The following is a 16,325-nucleotide window of genomic DNA, read 5'->3' on the forward strand; positions in this document are numbered from 1 at the left end:
CCTGTGTCTCATCCAAGACATCACAACTTACCAATCTCAAATGTACAAGAGTAGAAAACATTTTACTCTTACATTTGACTAGTGTTAATAAATCTTCCTTTATGTCACTCAAGGTTACAATCTTGGAGTAAGACTCTAAGAAATGTTTTGGAACGAAGTATGACTCATCTTCTTGATCTTAACCAATCCAACAATTCACGACCTCTCTTCTTAGCCATAACAATGCACTAAGACGTCCTTAGAGTATGAATTTGTGATATGGTTTCATAATCATTAAGATGATCATGAAATACGATACTAAAGTACTCTCCCATCCTTTCAGATTTGAGAAACTTTTATCTTTCTGCCTAATTTGATTCTTCTCATTTGTTTTGTCATACATTGTAACCTTTCCAATGTTACAGAATTATACTTAACCTTATAAGTATAATCATATTTACTAATCTTTAGTAAATCATGACAAATCAATCTTTGTGGTGGACCTTGACCAGCGCACACCCAATGTACCTAATTCCTTAGTCCTTTAATTGACTCACATATACATGTGATCAAAGAATTAGTTTTAATTTTCAAAGATGAAAATTCTCATTTATCATACAATACAATTTGTATGATTCCAAGTTTCTGTCCAATTGAAACTTGGGTGATGAAAAACTTTCTTCATTTGGTAAATTCAGACACTACCACAAATGAAGGAATCAAATCCACTTTCCAATATTGCTATTACTGGAAACATATAAGCAACAATTTTCCACAGATGCCATTGTAAGGATATTTTTAAAATAAATAAAATTAAAACCCTTTTTTTCTTTTATTTTAAAACTTTGCGGAAAAACTTATCCTTACAGTCCACATGAAAACCTTGTTGTTATCTATTCATAAGCAATATATTATAACTCTTAAGCAACAGTTTAAAAATTCAGATTACCGAACCATGCAATCGAAACCCACCTTTGCAATCAGAATCAACATATACTTACTTTAAGCTTCCTATCTTTTCTTTGATTCTTAAAAACATCAACATGTGACCCATTCACATTACGTAATAAGAATCTCCAAATAGGAACTTAATAGAGTTAGACAGTGGACTTTAACTGAAGTAGAGTCATACTTTTTGACTTGATCGATTTTATAATCTTTCAGGTAAACATGGGAGCTTCGCAATCAGTGCCCCATCCTTTGGCAACAAAACACATGGACCTTTTGGTAATGGCACATGAGACTATCTCAGACTTAGCCTTTCTCTTTACCATTTGGTCAACCAAGTTGACTATGGCCGATCCCTTTCCATTGGGAAGAGAAATGCTTTTCTAGATATCCAATGCTACCATTGCCAATGTCCATTTAAGGTTTGGGAAGTTGATCTTCTAATCAAATTTGCTTTACTGGTGTTCCAAATCATCACTGATTCCACAACACCAAGCAAATAGATAACATCATTAAGGGTCATGTCATAGTCTACCTCATAGTAGTCCCAAAGAGACTCACTATGTTACTAAGAAAGTGATTGAACATCCAACTTTCACGAGAATTTGACACCCAACTCTCCCAGCTTATCAATATGTGACTTTATCTCAAAGATGTGAGCACACATAGACTATGCTTGCCAATAGGGATTGAGTGACTTTAAACTTTTCAAGAACTTGTGGGTGAGGGAGAATAATTGGAGGAGGTGGAGGAAGTGAAGCATGATGTTGTCGGACACCATCTTCAAGAGATTTGGAAAGATCATAGTTGTCTGAACCAGACATCTATAATGGGAGAAAATCAAGTTAGTTAATTCAAAGTCCTTAATTGATTTTATTATTTATTATTTTATTATTTTTATTTTTTAATGATCATTTTGGTCTAGTTTGTATGTGGTTTTGGTCATTCCGAAAATTAAAATGACTATTATACCGTTATTTTTACATTTTAATATCTGTTTTAATAATTTAATAACTAAAAACATAATAGACGACCCACATACTCTCTCTCTCTCTCTCTCTCTCCCTCTCTCTCTCTCTCTCCATCATTCATTGATTTTCCTGATCAAGAACAAAACACACTCAGATTTTTTCATATTTGTGAAGAACTTAAATATGAATATTTGAATTTTCTGCAAGCTTACTCAAGAAGAAGAAAACAAGACCAACTAGATGTAACATACCAAAGATCAACACAACCCTTTATGAGCCGTATGAGCCGTTGGACATCTTCATCAGTAATCCTCAACTTTCCGGCGAGAAGGGTTTCAAGATCTGCAAAAAAGATCTTTAGCTCCATCTTCATCGCCACCACCACCACCACCGATCAATAAAACCACCACACCTAAAAGATATGCCTACAACCACCAGTCACCCAAGATATGGTGATTTATTTCCTCCAACACCACTTCCATGTTCTTCACTTCAAAAAGCTTCTTTCTTCCCTGTAAAATAGTTGATCAAACTCAAATTCAAAGGAAAAATAAGATCTCCACCTCTAGATCTGCTTCCACCCTTTCTCTCTTCTGTCCAACAAACTCTTCTTGCTTCCCTTTGTAATTATGCGTTTGTATCATGCCGACACCGGTGGTGGTCGCGATGGGTTGTTCATTGAGGGTGGCTATAGGTTTTTTTTTGATGAGTACTATGCCATCTAGGTAAGTTAATGATTTTGGGTTAGATGGTGTTCGTGTTATGTGCTATTTCACCCTCCTACTTCTTGTTGACATTCTTGTCTCACTGCTTCTTCAATCATAGAAAGGGTTTTGAAATGAATTGAAGAAAGAACAAAAATCCGTATATGTTAAAAGTATAAATAGTCATGCCGATGTTAATTTCACTGAATTTGATTGATTTTGTGGAAATTTAGTAAGGAAAAAGATAAATATATAGTGGAAATTTGTATCAATCTGAGTTCTTTTTTTTTTTTTTTTTTTTTTTTTTTGTGTGTGTGTGTGTGTGTGAGAGAGAGAGTATGCGGGCCCTCTTTTATATTTTTAGTTATTAAATTATTAAAACAAATATTAAAAATGTAAAAATAAAATAAAATGGCATAATAGTCATTTTAATTTTTGGAGGTACCAAAACCACATACAAACTAGGCCAAAAGGACTATGAAACTAAAAAAATCAAGGTTTGTCTAAACCTTAGAAAAAATACATACCATATGGACCATTTTTGTAGTTTTGTCTATTTTTTTTTAAATTCTTTTTGAACATGACTTTAATAATATTACCATTGGGATTTAACTTCAAGTTGTATTAATGTAACACCCGTCCAGAGAAGGTTCGTTTTTAACCCTAATATGTTAAATTTCCCTTTTTGGTCCGTACGACGTGCGTACCTAAAGTGTATGCATGTCGTACTCATGCATGAGAAAAGTGGGACTTGTATGCGTACGCCGGACGTCATCATCAGGTATGATGTGTGTACGTTGTTTAGATGTAAACCCTAGTTTTTAGGGTTTGGGTATTATTTAATTCCCTTTATGGCCCCAAGACCATCACCCTTATTAGTCTCCACCTATATATCGTCCCTCTAGCTAACCCTAAATGTGAAGAGTGCACCTTGAGCTCACTTGTGTGTTTTGGTGGTTTTCTTGAAGAAGAAGAAGAAGAAGGTGGTAAAAGGACATTGGAGCTTCAAGGAAGTTTGGATATGGGATTCTCACCTTGATAGCAACCTTCAGGAGGTAAAAAGCTCCTAACTTGATCATCTTTTCTTATAGATCTAGATATTCCTTTATTTAGGACATTTTTGGTCCCAACTTTTGTGATTCTTGAACATGGCATGCTCTTAACCAGATAAGTCGTCCTTTCAGACCCAATGACGGGTCTTGAGTCATAAAAATGAGATCTTGATGCTTAATTCTTAGAAAGTCTAAAAGTGTTAAGAAGTTATGATTATTGGTATTAAGCACTTAATGGGCATGCAAAGTCATAAACTTGGAAAATTTATAGCTCTTAGTGGTATTTTGGCCTTGGATTTACAATTGGAATGTAAGAGCTTAATGCGTTAAGCTCTTGATATGGGAAAAAAGCTTGGGTGCGTACATCGTGTACAACTCTGCGTATGCTGTATGTACAAGGTCAACCGCCCGATCCTAGTCAAGGCCTATGTATGCCCATCATACAAGTTGAGTATGCCCCACATACTCAGTATAGTTGACCGAGTTGACTCGTTAACCTTGACCTTTAACCAGAGTTTTGCCGAAGTTTAACCTAGGGGTATTTTGGGTATTTTAACCTGTTAATTAAGATTAGGTCCTTGGTTTTGGTTAGATGATCATTGAGTCGATTTTTGGAGCAGAGATTTATTCAGCTCGTATTCCGGCTGAGACTAAGTTTTCCTCACTGTACTTGTGGGTTGAACGCACCAATGCCGACCCACTAGATTATTTATTTTGGTCAGGATATTGTTATGTTAGTTTGTAGCTATTCAGTAGATCCATATGATTATCTATATTTATGTTTATCCAGTTGCATATGTCGACATATTGTGTTGGGTTGAGGCGGTCCTGATTTGTGCTATAGGCCAAGACACTCAGGGACAACTGGATAGGCTGTAGGTCCTGCAAGGCAGCTGACTCAGGTCGGCGACCCGTAGAGTGGTCCGGATAGGTTGTAGGCCTTACGAGGTGGCCCAGTCATGCTAGCAGCCTATAGAGCGGTCCGGATAGGATGTAGGGCCTATGAGGCAGTCCAGTGATACCGAAGGCTCATAGAGCGGTCCAGATAGGCTGTAGGACCTGCAAGACAGTCCAGTGTAACATCCCGATTCCCAGGTATAAGAAATTTTGTTAATAATGAAATTTTCTCTTGAACTCGTCGAGTTGATGGCCTCAACTCGACGTGTTGAAAGTTTTTGGGCCGCAAATCTTTTTGGACCAACTCGACGAGTTGGAGAGGAAAACTCGATGACTTGGTGGCTGATTAAGAAACACTAATTTTTAGGGTGTTGCGCCCTATTTAGAGGCCTTATACCCTTTGGGTGGCCTCTTAAACCGTCTCCCATGTCTAGAAACCCTAGTTTGATGCTTTCTCTTCCATATTTGTGTATGTGTGTGTGTGTGTGAGAGCTTGAAGAGTGTTTTCTTCGTGTTATTTTTGTAGAAGCTTGAAGGTTGAAGTGGTTTGTATGGAAAGGAGGCTATAGATCCATAATCTTTTCTCTTGTTGCAGTCTTTTGGAGGTATAAAGTCGACGCCTTGCTTATCTATATCTTAGATCTCATTCCTTGAAAGTTTATTGTCATATTGTCACATTTTTGGTTTTGTTCTTGGATCGAGCATGTCATGAAGTTATAACTTTAGATTTGGACGTCTCGTGGCCTCATTGGACTTAAAGTTGTAAGATTTATTGAGTTCTAGGCCTCTTTCATGATTTAGGTCCCTTATTAAGACTTTTTGGAGTGTTTTAGCATCCTAGTGCCATGTATGGACGTAAAGTTAGCAACTTTACATGGTTTTCCAGATCTTGGGTATTAGATCTACATTCTTTAGCATTAGAAGGGATGAAAAAGGACTGAATGAGTTAAGCTGGGAAAAATCGACGAGTTGTCCTGATAACTCGATGAGTTGGATCAGGTTTTCCCACTTTTCTAGATATTGTAGGAACTCGATGAGTTGTCCTGATAACTCGGTGAATTAGCTCGGGTTTTTATTTTTGTTTCTCTGAGTACTGTAGTAACTCGACGATTTGGTATGTACACTCGATGAGTTAGGTCAACATGGGTTGTTGACCTTGACTGTTGACTTTGACTTTGACCAAGATTGACTTTAAGGGAATTTTGGGGTTTTGATAGAAATGGTCACTTGGTGGTTGTAGGCTTTCGAGTCCGGAGCTGAGTTTTTGGTGTTGGATTTTACCAGTTCTGTGCTACTTGTGAGATGAGTTTTCCTCACTATACTTATGGGTCGAAGACACCAATGCCGTCCCTTTTTGGATGGTTATCCTGGTAGATAGGATGTTGCTATGCGGTTATGATCTGTTGGATCTGTATCATGGTAGATAGGATGATGCTATGCTTACCAATCTATATGATTTATGTTTTCTTGTTAATTAACTATGTAGTTATGAGTTATGTATATATCGACATGTGTGTGTGGTTGGGTTGAGGCAGTTGTGCTTTGTGTTGTAGGCCAATAGACCCAGAGCTAGTAAGTAGACCCCAAAATACCATGCTATTATTTGATATCGTGATATGTTAAAACAACATGCTAGTGATAGGCTAGGGATCTTTAGGAATTACATGATAGAATTGCTTGATTATATGATGCCTGATAGCCTAGGGCCTTTTCTTTTATGAAACTGACATCATTACTATAGTTGCTTAATGTATGCATGATAATTATATATAACTAAGATCTTATAAACTAAGAATGTTTGGTTTGACCTTATTTCCTGTTCTTGTTTGATGAAGGGCTTAGGGTTGGATCAGATAGCCGAATCTCTATAGGTTCCAGCGTTATGTATGGCTAGCATACACGAGTGTTGTAGGGTTGGTGGAAGTTTCATGGATGACTCGTGAGGGGTCAGTCGGCCAGTAGTGAGATGTTTAGCTTTTCCTCTAGGAGTGAGGATTGCACGTTTATTTATGCTTATGTGTATTGTTAGGGAGTTGTGATGATCTTTGATACAAACACGGGTAAGTGTGGAAGGTAGTATGGTCCTGTACCACTGAAAGCATAGGACCTGTATGCATAACAAGGAATTCACAACCCCTAAGGCTTCATTGGGAGTTGGTTCCAAGTTATTTATGTGGATTATCTAATATCTTCCTGGTATATATTCAGTATGGTGACTACGAGGTGAGTTGAGATTGGATCTGGGTCGGAATCAGGGACTGACAGTTAGATGAGTTGGATGCCAGGATTAGGAGGATCCTGCACGAGGAGGTTGTGGCCAATGCTTAGGAGCAGATTCCGGAGATGTTTAGGTCTATCAATACCACGATGATGGAGTTCTTTCATGATCTCTTTGCAGCCATTGTTGAAACGGCTGCTGGTGCAGCCTCCATAGCCGTGGCAGCTGCAGGTGCTGGGAAAGGGAGGGCCTTTTAGTATTGGGACTTTGATAGTACGAAGCCCCAAAATTTCGATGGAGTCCAGGACCTGATTGTAGCTATGAGGTGGTTATCTGATGTGGAAGGATGTTTCTTTACATTTTCATCCCCTGCTGATCAGAAGGTCAAGTGTGCTCTGAACCTTCTGAGGTCCGAAGCGAAGGATTGGTGGAGACTTGTTACAGGATCATACTCTGATTAGCAGAGGGTTGCGGTATCTTGGGATCAATTCAAAGAGATGTTTCGTACTTGCTACATTCCTCGGGTCGAGCGAGAGAGGTTGGCTCAGGAGTTTTTAGACCTGAGGCAGGTATCAGAGTCGGTGACGGAGATCACCCAAATGTTTAATGATAGTGCGATGTTTTGCCCTGAGTTTTCTTCAAACCAGGCTCACATGACCCGCTATCTAAGCATAGTCAAGACGGAAAATCAAACAGTTCGTTTCTACTCAACGGAGTGATACCTTGCTGGAGTGATAGGAGTCCACTAGGCAGCGTGTGCTTGAGATAGAGTTTCGGTTGAGAGAGCAGAGGCAGGCACCGACACAGTAGCAGTCGGCACCAGAGCGGTTCGAGGCCACTGATTCTAGGTCTGGAGATCCACATGGCCGCACTTGTGGGAAGTGTGCGAAGGTTAATTTTGGAGCATGTCGATCTAGTAGTGGGTGCCACAAATATGGAAATGAGGGGCATTATGCGAGGTATTGCCGCCAGTATGCCCCGGTTCAGGGTATGAGGATTTGCTATCATTGTGATTAGGCTGGCCATGTGAAGGTCAAATGTCCGCTGCTCGCCGCCAAGCCGGTGCAGGCTCCCGCACCAGCTACTTTGAGGATTACTGACGGGAGTTAGGGTAGGGCGGAGCCCCTGAGGGCTCGAGGTCACGCTTTCCAGCTTACTGTAGAGGATGCCAGGACAACACCAGATGTTGTTATTGGTATGTTTCTATCCGTTATCTTGTTGAATATATTTGTTTTATGCTCACGTGTTTGTACCTCTGTTAGCTACGTTCCTAGTGAATTTCTTGCATGCTTTAGTGTTGTTTGACTCGGGTGCAAGTCGGTCTTTTGTTTCTCTATCCTTTAGTAGGGAGTTTGTTTTGTCCATGTGGGAGTTGGAGTGTCCGTTGTGAGTTTTTATTGCCAACAAACACATGGTTTCTGCTTCTTCGATTTATTAGGGTTGCGTTCTAGAGATCTTCCGGGTGTCCTTCCCGATCGATTTGATTCCGATTCCTATGGGGTATGTTTGCGTGATCATGGGTATGGACTGGTTGAGTCGTTTATGTGCCATGATCAACTATGAGGGCCAGCGGGTGGTAGTTCGAACCCCATGTGGGGGAGAACTGGTTTTTATGGAGGGGGCACCAGGTTGGGTTCAGGGTTTTGTTCGGCGACCAGTGATCGATAGTATATTCAACACGAGTGTGCAGGTTATTTGGATTATGTGGTGGATACGTGGGTTGGGGATTAGGTGCCAGTTGCTGATGTTCCGATTGTCAGAGAGTCCACTGATGTATTCCCAGAGGATTTACCTGGTGTGCCTCCTGAGAGGCAGGTCGATTTCAGGATCGACCTTTTGCCAGGTGCGAACCCTATTGCCAAGGCTCCGTACCGATTGTCACCGCCTGCGATGCAGGATCTCTCATCTCAGCTGCAGGAGCTATTAGGCATGCAGTTCATCTATCTAAGCAGTTCTTCGTGGGGATCGTTGATTCTTTTCGTTAAAAAGAAGGATGGTTCACATCGGATGCGCATCGATTATAGGGAGCTGAACAAGTTGACGGTGAAGAACCGTTGTCCCCTACTGCAGATTGATGATCTCTTTAATCAGTTGCAGGGAGCATCTTGGTTCTCCAAGATAGATCTAATGTACCATCAAGTCAGAGTGAGGGATGAGGACGTGGAGAAGTCCGCGTTCCGGAATCATTATGAGCATTACGAGTTCGTGGTGATGCCATTTGGGCTCATCAATACGCCGAAAGTATTTATGGATTTGATGAATCAGGTATGCAGACCGATGCTCGATCGTTTAGTTATTGTGTTTATTGATGACATCTTGGTGTATTCCAAGACCAGAGAGCCGCATTAGGAGCATCTTCGCGAGCTCCTGGGGTTTTTGAGGCGAAAATGACTTTAAGCTAAGTTCTCGAAGTGCGAGTTTTGGATGCGAGAGGTTAAGTTCCTTAGACACCTTGTTAACCAAGATGGGATTTTGTTCGATTCGGTCAAAATCGAGGCGGTGATGTAGTGGGAGGTTCCGAAGTCTCCCTCGGATATCAGGAGTTTCCTGGATTTGGTAGGGTACTACTGGAGATATATTCATGATTTCTCCAAGATTGCAGTACCCCTCACTCGTCGGATGAAGAAAAGGGTGGATTTCTGGTGGGGCCCTGAGCAGCAGTCAACATTTGAGACCCTTCGGCAGAGGATTTGCGAGGCCCCAGTCTTGACCCTCCCAGAGGGGATTAAGGATTTTGTGGTTTTATGTGATGCATCCATCACCGGTTTGGGAGCAGTCCTCATGCATAGGGGAAGAGTGATAGCTTATGCTTTACGGCAGCCGAAGCCGCATGAGACGTGATATCCCATGCACAATCTTGATTTAGGAGCGGTGGTTTTTGCTCTCAAGATATGGAGACATTACCATTATGGGGTCCGTTGTACTATCTACATAGATCACAAGAGTTTGAGGCATATTATGGATAAGCCGAATCTGAACATAAGGCATCATAGGTGGCTGGACGTAGTAAAGGATTATGAAAACGAGATCCTTTATCATCCGGGTAAAACGAACGTGGTGGCGGATGCTCTGAGCCATAAGTCGGATGGACCTTCTGATGTGGTGGCATATATGTAGATATCCATGGATTCTCCACTAGTGGGTTTGATTAAGGAGGCTCAGGATGAGGGTGTTCGAGAGGAGAATTGGAAGATTAAGAGGATTAGGGGTGAGATCACCATATTTGTGCCAAACAGTTGTGGTTTGATAACCTGTTGTAGTCGAGTGTGGGTTCCTGTGTCTGGCGGGATCAAGCAGATTGTGTTGGAGGAGGCTCATAAGCCTCGCTTTTCTATCCACCCAGGGCCACCAAGATGTATCAGGACCTGAGATTGAGTTATTGATGGCCGTGCATGAAGAGAGAGACCACTTGATATGTTGAGAGATGCTTGAACTGCAGGATGGTCAAGGCTGAGCACCAAAGGCCGCATGGAAAACTTCAGCCTATGGAGGTTCCCATGTGGAAATAGGAGAATATTTCGATGTATTTATCACCAATTTGCCGAAGATGACAAAGGGTTTTGATGTTATTTGTGTCATCGTGGATCGATTGACCAATAGTGCCCATTTTCTAGAAATTCGGGAGAGTTCGTCGGCCGAGAAGTTAGCCGATGTGTATATCTGCGAGATCATTGCTCATCATGTGTTTCTGGTTTTCGTTGTTTCAGATTTTGATGTTTGGTTCACCTCCCGTTTCTAGCAAAAGTTCCATCAGGAACTGGGCACGAGGTTGCTTTTCAGCACATCTTATCCTCCGCATATCGACAGTCCGAGCGAGGAGACCATTCAAACTCTTGAGGATATGTTGTGACACTGCTTTATTGATTTTGGTGGGAGCTAGGACTCCTACCTACCACTTGTTGAGTTCTCCTACAATAAGAATTTCCACTCCAGTGTTGGTGCTCTGCCTTTTGAGCTGTTGTATGGGCGGAGACATCGTACCCCAGTCTGTTGGGGCAAGGTTGGCCACAGGGTCATGGGTCGGACCAAGGGGGTTCTATAGACTACAAAGATGATTCAACAGATCAGCAAGAGATTGCAGATTGCTCAATGTCCATGGAAATTTGGCATGTAGATCTTCTAATCAAATTCGCTTGACTAGTACTCTAAAGCATTGCTGCTTTAGTTGCAATTAGCAAATATGTTAGATCAATAAGGGTCATGTCGTGGTCCGCCATATAGCATTCCTTAACGAACTAACTATACGACTCGAGAAGTGATTGAAGAACCAAGTTAATAGCCAATTCCTTTGGGAAAACGACACCCAACATTCCCAGTCTGTGAATGTGCGACTTCATGTTTAGAACATGTGCACATACAAAGTTTCCATCTTTATGTTTATATTCCAATAAGGCTTGCGTCACTTTGAAATTTTCAAGTCGACGAAATTATCGGTCAGGGAGAATTACTGGAGGAGGTGGAGGAAGAGAAGTATGATTTCCAATTCCACCTTTGCACGAAGAAGGGAACGATATTTCACCTTGATCGACATGTGGAATATCATCTTCGAAAGGAAAACATTCCCAAAAGATTGAGAAAGACCATAGTTGTCAAAACTAGACATCTACAAAAGGGGAGAAATTCATGTTAGTTGATTTAATCCTTGATATATCACCAAAATGAAATATCAAGGCTAGGAACCAACATAATAATTCACAATTCATAAGAGGGATGCCGTAATCGAATTGCAAATTATTTGAAGGTAAGTAAATGGCGATTTACCAATTCCATCACGAAAACTAAATTTTAAATGAATTAGGTTTTAGAAGAAACTCCTAGATCCTTTGAGATCCATTGAACTTTTCAATGGCATGTTTAATTTCGATTATGCCCTTCAAGTTTGTGACTGGGATACCGAGGATCACAAACAAGGTGTGAATAAACATGAAAATTAGCTTGGCACTCTCGATTCATTAACCACCTAATCAATGTGTCGGTTAACTACACACACTCCATTGATCTATGATAATTATCGAGCTACCCATTGCCATCCTTCATTAGTCCCCTATTAGTGTGATGGTTAACCACACATTCTCCACTAACGACCAATAAGGTGCAATGTGCAATTTCATGGGTTAGCATTAAATTCACATTTTCCTAAAGTAACTAAGATTGGGAATATATAAAGGTGTTTAGTTACTTTATATTTTCGTTATACTTATTAATGAGAATGTCCTATCTTACCCGTTCGACTAACGACCCTCCACTAGTCAAGAGTGAGGTGGGTAAGAGTGGATACCCCATGACGATCATTTTATAGGCGGCTTCCTTAAACACCCCTTATAGATCAACTCTGTGAATGAGGCATACTAACGGTAAGACTGACCTTTACTTATACACACACACACACACACACACACATATATATATATATATATATATATATATATATATATATATATATATATATACACACTAGTGGTTTAATCTTTTAATAAATTAATCTTTTAACTTTATTAAATTTAAACCAATCTATAGATTTATTAATTTTCTTTTAATTAAAACACTTCATTAATTAATTAATAAAATTTACGCGGGCATATTTTAAACTATTCAAAATACCAAGGTTCTAAATTCAAAATTTTCAAAATTAAAGCTATTTGATCAAATTCTCAAATATAAACCCAAAGGATGCATTTTGAAACTCTTAAAACTATTAGGGTTTAACCATTTAAATTTTCAAAAAATTAAAATTTTTTAATTTCAAATTTAAACTATAAAACCAAAAGGGTGTAATTTGAAACTTTTTCAAAATCTAGGTTAAATCTTTGAATCGTAATAATCTTATATCATCCATATTTAACCAAATCCATTAATTTTGATAAGGATGTCTCATACCAATATGAAAAACCAAATTTTGGCATTAAAATGGGTTATGGTAATTAATCAAATAAAAAACTGACCAAAAAATCGAAAAAACCAACACCAGACGATTCAATTCGTCGAGTTTCCAAGTGAACTCGCCGAGTTCATGCAACTCATCGAGTCTGATACTCAACTCGTCGAGTCTTCTGGTCAGACAATTTTTTTTTTTCGATTTCTTGTTCGTTTGGTAGTCCACTGTTGCATCAATTCAACTGAAAAACATCCTAGGCTCTGATACCACTGATTGGTTTTGAGCATAACAACAATCCTTTGGTGTACATGCAACCCTAAATGCTTTGGATCTAAGTTTTTCTCTATTGAACACGCAAATACAAACTCCAAAGCAATAACCCTAGATCTAGTATATACAATTTCGAAACTCACACACACACACACACACACATATATATATATATATATATATATATATATATATATTAGGGTTTGATAATTACCTCACTTGTTATATTTAACAAGATAACATCCTTGAAGTCCTTGACTCTTGAAAGCTTATTGCCCCATGTGTTGCATCTCTAATAAAGTCACAAACACTCAATGCAAAGGATGAAGAAGAACAGAGGTGAAAATCAGCCAGGGTTTCTACCTGGAATGCATAGGCCGAAATCCTCATGTATTGGAGGGTTTATACAACTGTGGATGCTAGGGTTTTTCAGGTGGAAACCCTAATCCCTTGCTTAAGGCTTAAGCAGCCCATGGAACCCCTCCTTAGAGCCCTTGGACGATATCTATAGGGCCTCCCTATAGGATTTCGTCTACTCCACTCTATGGAGTCCATCAGCCCAGTTTTGCAATTATCAATGATTTGCAAAACCTGCCCTCCATTATTAATCAGTTCCTTTAATCCCAAAATTAATACTAGATTAATTTTCGATTAATTACCAATTAATAATATGATTTCCAAATAATATATTAATCTTGTAATACATTAATAAAACCATTCAGAGTACCAATTTGTTGTTCATATAATAAATCCTACTCTCTCTCTCTCTCTCTCTCTTTCTCTCTCTCTCTCTCTCTCTCTCTCTCTCTCTCTCTTTCCACTAGTCATTCTATCAAGTTTCATGAGTGAAGGCAACCCAAAAGGACCATGCTCATAATCAAATCAAGTACATACCAAATATAATTATGGGATTAGACACCTAATCCAACATTTATCACCAACAAACATGAGATTTCTGCATCCAACGTGTTTCGGGGTTGTGTCTTGGAGATTTTCGGGGTGCCTTATCTGGTTAATTTGATTCCTATACCTATGGCGGATGTATGAATGATAGTAGGGATGGATTGGCTAATTAGGTTTGGTGCTATGATAGACTATGCAGGTTAGCGAGTGGTAGTTCGCCCCAAATGGGTGAGAACTGGTCATCTATGGAGAGGGCATCAATATTGGGTTAGGGTTTTGTTCGACAACTATGGCTCGAAAATTATTTAGCATGGTTATATGGGTTATCTTGCCTACATTGTTAAATACAATTTCGGGAGCAGGCATCAGTTTCAGATATGTCAGTCATTAGGGAGTTTGCTGATGTGTTTCTGGAGGAGTTACCCGATATGACTCCTGAGTGGTAGGTTGAGTTCAGGATTGAATTAGAGCTATGTGCGGATCCGATTACCAAGTCGGCGCACCGTTTAGCACCGCCTGAGATGAAGGATTTTTCCTCTTAGCTTCAAGAGCTGTTAATAAAACAATTCATCAGACTGAGCAGTTCGCCATGGGGAGCACTGATATTGTTCATCAAGAAGAAGGATGGTTTGCACCGGATGTGTATTGATTATCAGGAATTGAACAAATTGACAGGGAATAATTGTTATTCCCTTCTGTAAATTGATAGCCTCTTTGATCAATTGTAGGGTGTATCTTGGTTCTCCAAGATCGATATGAGGTCGGGGTATTATCAGGTGAGGGTTAGAGAGGAGGAAATGGAGAAGACCGCATTTCAAACTCATTATGGTCATTACGAGTGCACGATGATGCCATTTGGGCCTACCAATGCGCATATGGTCTTTGTGGACATGATGAATCGGGTATGCAGGCCGATGCTCGATCGATTGGTTATTGTTTTTATTGATGATATCTTGGTGTATTCCATGACCAGAGAGCAACATGAGGAGTAACTTTGAGATCTTTTGGGAGTATTGATATGGGAACAACTATATGCCAATTTCTTGAAGTGTGAGTTTTGGTTACGAGAGGTCCAGTTCTTGGGGCACATTGTTAACCAAAACGGGATTTTGGTCAATCCGGCCAAGATTGAGGCCGTGATGTAGTGGGAGATTCCAAAGTCCTCTTCGGAGATTAGAAGTTTCTCAGATCTAGAAGGATATTATTGGAGATTTATTCAGGACTTCTGCAAGATTTTTGTACCCCTCACTCGTCTGACGAGGAAGGGTGTGGATTACCGATGAGGGCCTTGAGCAGCAGACAACGTTTGAGGCACTACGACAAAGATTATGTGAGTCCCCAGTGTTGACCCTTCCGTAAGGTATCAAGGATTTTTTTTTTTGTAATTTGTGATGCGTCTATCACAGGTTTAGGGGTGGTCCTTATACAGAGGGGGTGAGTGACTGTGTATGCTTCTCGACACCTGAAGCTGCATGAGGCACAATATGCTACTCATGATCTGAAATTGGGGATAGTAGTGTTTACCCTCAAGACTTGGAGACATTATCTGTATGAGGTCTGATGTATCGTCTACATAGATCACAAGTGTTTGAGGTATCTAATGGAACAACCAAACATGAACATGAGTCAGGGCAGGTGGCTTGACATGGTCAATGATTATGACTGCGAGATCCTTTACCATCCAGGTCAAGTGAATGTGGTCACGGATGCTTTGAGCCGCAAGTCGGCTATATCTTTGGCTGGGGATATGTGTATGGGGATATCCATTGATTCTCCACTTTTGGATTTGATAAACAGGGAACAGGCGGAAGGAGTCAAGAATGAGAACTGGAAACAGGAGAGGATCAAAGGAGAGATTGATAGATTATGACTGCGAGATCCTTTACTATCCAGGTAAAGCGAATGTGGTCGCAGATGCTTTGAGCCACAAGTCGGCTGTATATTTGGCTAGGGATATGTGTATGAGGATATCCATTGATTCTCCACTTTTGGATTTGATAAAAGGGGTACAGGCAGAAGGAGTCAAGAATGAGAACTAGAAACAGGAGAGGATTAGGGGAGAGATTCATAGATTTGTCATCGATAGTTGGGGATTGTTGACTCGGTGTGGTCGGGTATGAGCCTCATTTTCTTGCAGGGTCAAACAGATAGTTTTGGCAGAGGAACATAAGTCTCATTTTTCGATACACCTGAGAGCTACCAATATGTATTGGGATTTGAGACAAATTTACTGGTGGCCATGTATGAAGAGGAAGATAGCTTTGTACGTTTAGAGGTGCTTCACCTATAGAATGGTCAAGGCCAAGCACTAGAGGTTGCATGGAAAGATGTAGCTTTTGGAAGTTCCCATTTGGAAGTGGGAACAAATCACCATGAATTTTATCACCAAGCTACCAAGGACTGCGAAGGGTTTTGACTCTATTTGGGTTATCGTGGATTGATTGACCAAGAGTGCCCACTTTTTGGCCATTCGGGAAAGCTCCTCGGCCGACAAATTAGCCGATATGT

Source organism: Lactuca saligna, chromosome 6, assembly GCF_052625555.1.
Source record: "Lactuca saligna cultivar CGN05327 chromosome 6, ASM5262555v1, whole genome shotgun sequence".
NCBI lineage: Eukaryota > Viridiplantae > Streptophyta > Magnoliopsida > Asterales > Asteraceae > Lactuca > Lactuca saligna.